At 34.9% G+C, this 7,541-nt stretch overlaps 1 long non-coding RNA gene across 1 annotated transcript; it reads right to left on the reverse strand.

Moving 5' to 3' along the window:
- Positions 1–3,074: 3,074 nt before the first annotated feature.
- LOC111418582 (uncharacterized) lies at positions 3,075–3,944 on the reverse strand. Its single transcript, XR_011640063.1, has 3 exons — positions 3,813–3,944; positions 3,551–3,757; positions 3,075–3,495 (listed from the first exon to the last, which is right to left on the reverse strand). It is a non-coding gene; the product is annotated as an uncharacterized lncRNA (long non-coding RNA).
- Between the last annotated feature and the right edge of the window lie 3,597 nt (positions 3,945–7,541).

The following is a 7,541-nucleotide window of genomic DNA, read 5'->3' on the forward strand; positions in this document are numbered from 1 at the left end:
GCGCTTCGAAATGAAGACGTCGTTACCTCGCCAAATATTAATATATATATATTATATATTTAATTAAATATAACTATATTTGTAATTTATAATTTATATTATATATAAATATAATAACTTATTTATACACAATATATTATATACACAAAAATATTAACGAAAATATCGAAGCAGATTGATTCTAAAAAGAACCGATAAAATATCCATAAAGCGCGAACTACAGCAAAATATATCAACTAGTGATCTCCGTCCCCAATAGAATAGTTTAAGCACATTTATAAGTTTACTCCTCACCCTTCTGGCAAAATCTAAAAAAAAACAAAGGCGCTCTAAAACAACGCCGAATAAGTCGGCAACTATTTTCCCGGAATGCACTTATAATGCAAAAAATATGGACATATTTTTTCCTTAATACCTGCGCCTTTTGTAACTGCACGTGGCGGAGTTCTTACCCTTTGTCAGTAACGACTAAAAGCACATAAAACTACAAAATGCCTTTCTTAACAAAATTTATTTTTTCCATGAAATATTAAGAGTTTCGCAGTTTTCATAATCTATTAAAATCGCTAAAGGCACCTGCTATCTGGTCTACATACGTGTACAATTTAATAACAAATTTTTTTCTCTGAAGCCGTTAAGGGTTACGGTGTCTTGACGGTCGATTTAAATCGCTAAAGGCATCCTCTAAATCATCCTAAAATTTCATCAATTTTGGAGGTGCCCAACGGGGTCAAATTCACCCCCAAAGTCCGCGCCGCGCTGTATACCTATAGTGTCTAATAACAGATTTTTTTTCTCGGAAACCGTAATACATTACGGTGTTTGGATGGTTGATTTCAATCGCTAAAGGCATCCTATAAATCATCCTAAAATTTCGTCAATTTTGGAGGTGCCCAACGGGGTTAAATTCACCCCCAAAGTCCGCGCCGCGCTGTATACCTATAGTGTCTAATAACAGATTTTTTTTCTCGGAAACCGTAATACATTACGGTGTTTGGATGGTTGATTTCAATCGCTAAAGGCATCCTCTAAATCATCCTAAAATTTCATCAATTTTGGAGGTGCCCAACGGGGTCAAATTCACCCCCAAAGTCCGCGCCGCGCTGTATACCTATAGTGTCTAATAACAGATTTTTTTTCTCGGAAACCGTAATACATTACGGTGTTTGGATGGTTGATTTCAATCGCTAAAGGCATCCTCTAAATCATCCTAAAATTTCGTCAATTTTGGAGGTGCCCAACGGGGTCAAATTCACCCCCAAAGTCCGCGCCGCGCTGTATACCTATAGTGTCTAATAACAGATTTTTTTTCTCGGAAACCGTAATACATTACGGTGTTTGGATGGTTGATTTCAATCGCTAAAGGCATCCTCTAAATCATCCTAAAATTTCGTCAATTTTGGAGGTGCCCAACGGGGTTAAATTCACCCCCAAAGTCCGCGCCGCGCTGTATACCTATAGTGTCTAATAACAGATTTTTTTTCTCGGAAACCGTAATACATTACGGTGTTTGGATGGTTGATTTCAATCGCTAAAGGCATCCTCTAAATCATCCTAAAATTTCGTCAATTTTGGAGGTGCCCAACGGGGTTAAATTCACCCCCAAAGTCCGCGCCGCGCTGTATACCGATAGTGTCTAATAACAGATTTTTTTTCTCGGAAACCGTAATACATTACGGTGTTTGGATGGTTGATTTCAATCGCTAAAGGCATCCTCTAAATCATCCTAAAATTTCGTCAATTTTGGAGGTGCCCAACGGGGTCAAATTCACCTCTAAAGTCCCATCCGCGGTTTATAAGAATGATTTTTTTTCTCGAAAACCGTTAGGGCTTACGGTGTTTTGAAAATTGATAAAAATACTTAGAACTGTGTTCTATTATGTGGTAGAATTTGGTTTAATTCGAAGGTGCCCATCAGGGCGAAAACATCCCTTTTTCGGGGGTGGGGGTTGAAACAAATTTTTTTTACCAAATGGGGGTGGTAAGCTGTTCTTGAGGGTAAGAGTGACCTCTGTGTGAAATTTGGTTACCCAAATCGTATTAGTTACGGAATTATTAATGTTTTAAGTTTATTGCTGGGATTTATGGATAACTTCACACCAGTAAATAAATCTTTAACTGCAGGGTGTCTCACGTAACTGGTTCGCTAGAACACCTTTCAGGTTCCACTATTCGTACAATTTTGAAATTTTGGTAGCATGGGTTGCTCATTCGGAACGTTCGATCTAAAATATTTTCAAGATGGCTGCCACTTCCGGTCTACCGGAAGTAGACCATAACTTCGTTATTTTAAATGGAATGCCATAGTTTTTATTACACCACTTCATTGTACGTAAAATATAGGTTAACTTTGATAAAAGTTATTGGTATCTAGCGTTTTTCGTTTTCGAGTTATTTTGGTTTTAAGCTTTTTTTGGTAAATTTCACCATGCTCTTTAAAACCCCATATCTCAGCCAACGTGCATTCAAAAAAGGTCTAAATTGGCACGATTACACTTCAGATGCAGTCAAATAAATTATCATTTGTTGTATCGGAGTATCTTATACAGGGTGGTCAAAAATTGAATTACTGTTGAGCATCTTCAATGGCGAGAAAGTAGAAAATTTTAATTGGAACGCCCCATACTTTTTTAGCCTGTCAGAAATGGAATTCTCTATAAATTATCTACGTTGCTTAACAATGTCTGTTCCTTTTTGTTCTGTTTCAGACCATTCTTCGTCATCTTCATCTTCGTTACATCCTGCGTTATATTGCTCTTGTTCTGATTCTTGTTCTTCCTCATACTCATCTTCCTCTTCGCGATCTTTTTCTTCTTCCTGGTCTTCTACATTGTCTATTATAAGTAATTTTTTAGTTTCCATACTCATCTTTTTATGTTTTCTGGAAATGTGCTTTTGAAAATTACTTATAAATGGATCTGAGCTGAGTAGTAGTCGTTTAAATAGGTCTTCATTCGTATCAAGTCTACTACATTTCCTTGTGTGGCTCTCTCTAAATTTTCGGATCTTTTTGTTATTAGCTTCTTGCGCTTCTTCGGACAACTCTCCAATAGGTAGTAGACTTATAGGCTTCTTTAATAACTGCAGCTTCATGTATCAAAATTTTATGAACGCTGGTTGGCATATAGTACCAACCATAAAGATCGACGTACTTTTCGGCAGTTTCGAAACAGTATGTATCAAATTCATTACAATTAATATTGTATCCACTGTTTATTGCGGCCAAAATAACGCCAAATCGCTGTATTAGTTCCTCGTAAATTCCTTAAATGAAGTATAAAGTGATTAGTGCATGTGCGCTTATTATTAAATTGTCATACCAGTAATCTCTGATGATAATTTAGGGTTTGCAAAAAATCGTCGCGCTGTGTTACCATCATTCGATGTTCCGTAATTTTGTTTTGGAACGTCAACAAGAAGTCCGTAAGTTTGGCGAAATTTCTGTTGAATAACGTGTTTTCGTTGTTGTACCCTATTTTGCTGTGCTTTGGGAATCTAAAAATTGATTTATAGATACGTTTTACATAGAAAGTACGTATGAACCAGTCACCTTCCAAGTTCTAATTTCTAATCTATAAGAAATGTGAAGCAGACAGTCAAAAAATCGAATGTATGCATGGAGAACAGACAAACCAAACTTAAAACCTTCTGGCTCTAACGTTCTCATACGTAACGCAGTAATATTGTTCATCTGTGAAATTTTTGCTCTACATAGATAACATTCCATTCCAGACGATTCCATCAAAGAATTACAGACCTACAACATGTATGAATAATTCAAATAAAGTTTTAAGAAAACGAAGACTTTATACCTTGCCATCCACCATCGTGAAATAAAGAGAAAAGTTAACAATTCCACATTTTGAGGTATATGGCTGAAGGGAGTTTATTTGACTTGAAATATATTTCTCTTCGGATCTTATAAGAGCAGCATTTTCATGGACCCATTGGATAATTATCCAAAGATTTTAAAATTTTTTTGGAAGTATCGTTTAATAAGTTTTGTAAACTAATTTCGTAAGAATTTTCCGTAATCGTTATTTCGTTAGGGCATGCCTTTTTTTTTCATTTTAAAATATCGTTATATGTTGGATATAAGTCGTGTCCGTGGCAAATAGCTGTCTCTCGAATTCGTATATATTGATTTTTTGATAGATTTAGCGAAATAATTAACCCAAGAGCTTCCTCAGCTGTTAGTCGTGTTTGCTGAGGTTGTACCGACTTCCATGTTGTTAACATATTTTTTGCTCTATTGGGTGTTGTTGTTGTCGCTTCTTTAAGTAAAGCAGCTTCAGCTGACTTCCCTTCTTCTCTCAGCTTCATTACCGTGGCAAACGATAATACCGTAGACGTAGCGGCTTTACGAATAGATTCAGTTTTCCTTCTTTTCGCGGCTAACGACAAGGATTGAAATTCTTTTTTGGGACGACCACGCAAGCCTGTTTGTATCAGAATTTGTGTAAAGTTTGCATCATAAGATGGTAATAATTATTATCCTTTATCTAAATATTCAATAGATAATTGGGATGGGTTTTCAAAGATTGAAGGAAAAATGATCTCCTTTTTTAACCACCAACCATATTTAGCACGAAATTTAATTTCATCGCGACAACAACTATTCCAATATCGAAAATATGTGCTATTTTAAAACAAATTCTTTCTTCTTTTCTATAGACTGATTTTCGCAACATTTTATCTTTTCGTGCAATACTTCATGTGTTAGCGACGTTTTATAAGGATTAATTAAAATTGTTAACGACAAACAATTTGTAAACGAGTTGTAAACGAACTGCTCCTAACGACAAATTAAATAACAAAAACTAGCCCTATATCTATAATTATTAATAACTAACTTAACAATTACCAATAAAAGTAAACAATAATCAACAAAATATAACACTAACACACTAACTAATAAATATCTAAAGCTACGAACCAATAATTCAAACGTAATCACGATTAACTAAACGTTTACCACACCGTTTATACTTTAAGAATTAAGATATGTTGGTAATGTAGTTACCATGGCTACCGACAATTCGACAAGCGTTACCATAGCGTTTATGATACAAACAAAAAATACGTACCATACATACAATCAAAATATCTAGTGTGCCATGATATAAATTCTTTTTAAGGTCACTTTAAGGTAGGCTTGCCATAATAGTGTAAGTACTGACCGGGACATTTGACCGGGACAACTAGAAAAAAAACTCGGCAATTTCATTTTTTTTTATTATTTAAATGACTAATAAATCGGCTTACAATTACGTGTAATTACGTACAACGTAAGTTTTGATTTAAATGACTATTTAAACGATCCAAAACTAAATAGTTATGCAACAAATATTAATTATTTTTATATTTTTCAGACTTTTTTACTTGCTTTAACAGGTCCGGCTTACTCATTACATACTTATGAAATTCTGAGCAGCTCATTTTAAAGTTGTATTTACATTGAATTATACTTTCGACAGTTTCTATTTGCAGCCGATTACGTTCTTTCGTCCACTGTGTAGTTATTAAACAAAATATCCTTTCGACATTGGCGTTATGTCCAGGGATGGCGTAAAGGTATTGGCACATTAATAATAATGTCTTTTTCCTTTCTAACACATCTGTTTCTTGGAAGAAAATTAACCATTTTTCATGCATGTCTTTTGTTTGCCAATCTTCATTACCTTTACGTTTTTGTATAAAATCTTTCAAGTATAACGTTTCTTCAAATATGTTATCGCCAATAATTACTCCCTTTTCTTGTAAATAGTTTGCCGTTTTTTCAACATCATGCCACTGCGGTGGAGCAGCAAGAATCATCCATGAAAATACTTCATACTTTGTGAGTAGACGACTCCACAGCTGTAAATATTCTAAAGCCGTTTTGTCATAATTATCAATTTCTTCGTCACACAATTTTATTAAATCTGAATGCTGAGGAATATTTTTTATCTTGTCATATTCAATTTTTGTTTGGATTCCTAAAAATTTAGCTGAAGCTCGCTCTGAAAGTGTGTTTTCGAGACAGTTTATGAGTTCCTTAACTTCAATAACTGTTATATTTGACTTTTCTATTCTTTTAATTTGTTTTTCAAATAAAAATGATTGGCTGTGTAAAAACAGAAAATAAACTTGTGACAATGGGTGATTAAAGAAATCGACTATTGCTTTTGGCGGTCTGGTTTCTGCCAAAAAAAAAGTGTCTCAATGGTTCCCACAGCTTCAAAATACGCACAATTGCCGGTAACAATGACAACCACCTAGTTCTTGAGTGAGATTGTAAATTAGCATGAGTTACATCAGCTGCTTCACAAAACGATTTGAGACGTTCATTGCGTACTGTAAATATAGAAAAATACTTATAAATCTTCAGTACTATTGATTCCACATCAATAGACAGTACGTCAGCAGATGTGGATGCTGTGTTATGTATTATGTGAGCTGGACAACCTATGCCTTCGATGTCTTTAGAGAGATTTGATTTCAGTTTAAAGTATACGTTGTTCACTCCGTGCCTCTCTCGTCCCCCAAAATTTGCATTTGTGTTATCAGCGCTGTACGCCACTAGCTTTTCTAATGAGATATTTAAATTATTAAGTGTGTTTATGCAGAAGGTGACTACTGTATCTGAAGTTTCATTTTCTAAAGTATCTAATTTAATTAATTTCAGCTGCATACCATTGGTTTCTGAGAAATATTGTATAAGAAGAGGAAACAACTTTTCAGCGTTATGATTACTAGCGTCGGTTAAAATTCCATAAAAAGGAATTGTTTCAATTTCTTCTTTTACTTTTTGTACAGAGTGTGGTGCCAATATGTTTCTTATTATTGCTGTAGCTTTTGTTCGTGCAGTTGACTGTTTCGCAGCAATTTTAGAATCAGGATATAAGATCGCGTTCAATTTAGTGTTGCAGTCTAATGAATTAAAAGAATAATGATGGTTAATAACTTTGTAAGCTGTTGTTAATTCTGCTGCACACACTAAAGTATCTTCTGGAGTGTTTTCTTTAATCATGAATGATGAAATATCTCGTGAAGTAGAAGCTGCCGACAAGTTAGACTTATGCCCATTAGATTTGATGTGATCTTCTATCGAAGTCTTACCACTATGGCTCACGGAAATAAATAAATTACATACTGTGCAGTGCGCTTCGAATTCACTTCTACCTTTCTTTATAAACGTCCACTCTTTCGTGTAATTATCCGAGAAATGGCACTTGCGTTTTGGCATTATAATTATAAACTTACACCTAGTCCTTTGGTATCAGACGTCGTTGAGACAATATCCTAATCGCTGCACAATACTATAAACAATAACGTCACGGTTGCTCGATTAAATATTACTGAATGTGCGTCAATGAACGCTCGGGAATAATTGTAGAAATGGGCGCAGCCAGCAAAGTGCTCGCACGCATGTTCACTCGCTGTCATTAAATCTATTAAAACAGGTTTGTTCCAACACACCAAGAAAACCGTCCCAGAACGGTTTTTATAACAAAGCAGGGTATTCTGAGATGTAATTCATATACGCAGTGCTGTTCATA

Source organism: Onthophagus taurus, chromosome 3 (assembly GCF_036711975.1).
Source record: "Onthophagus taurus isolate NC chromosome 3, IU_Otau_3.0, whole genome shotgun sequence".
Lineage (NCBI taxonomy): Eukaryota > Metazoa > Arthropoda > Insecta > Coleoptera > Scarabaeidae > Onthophagus > Onthophagus taurus.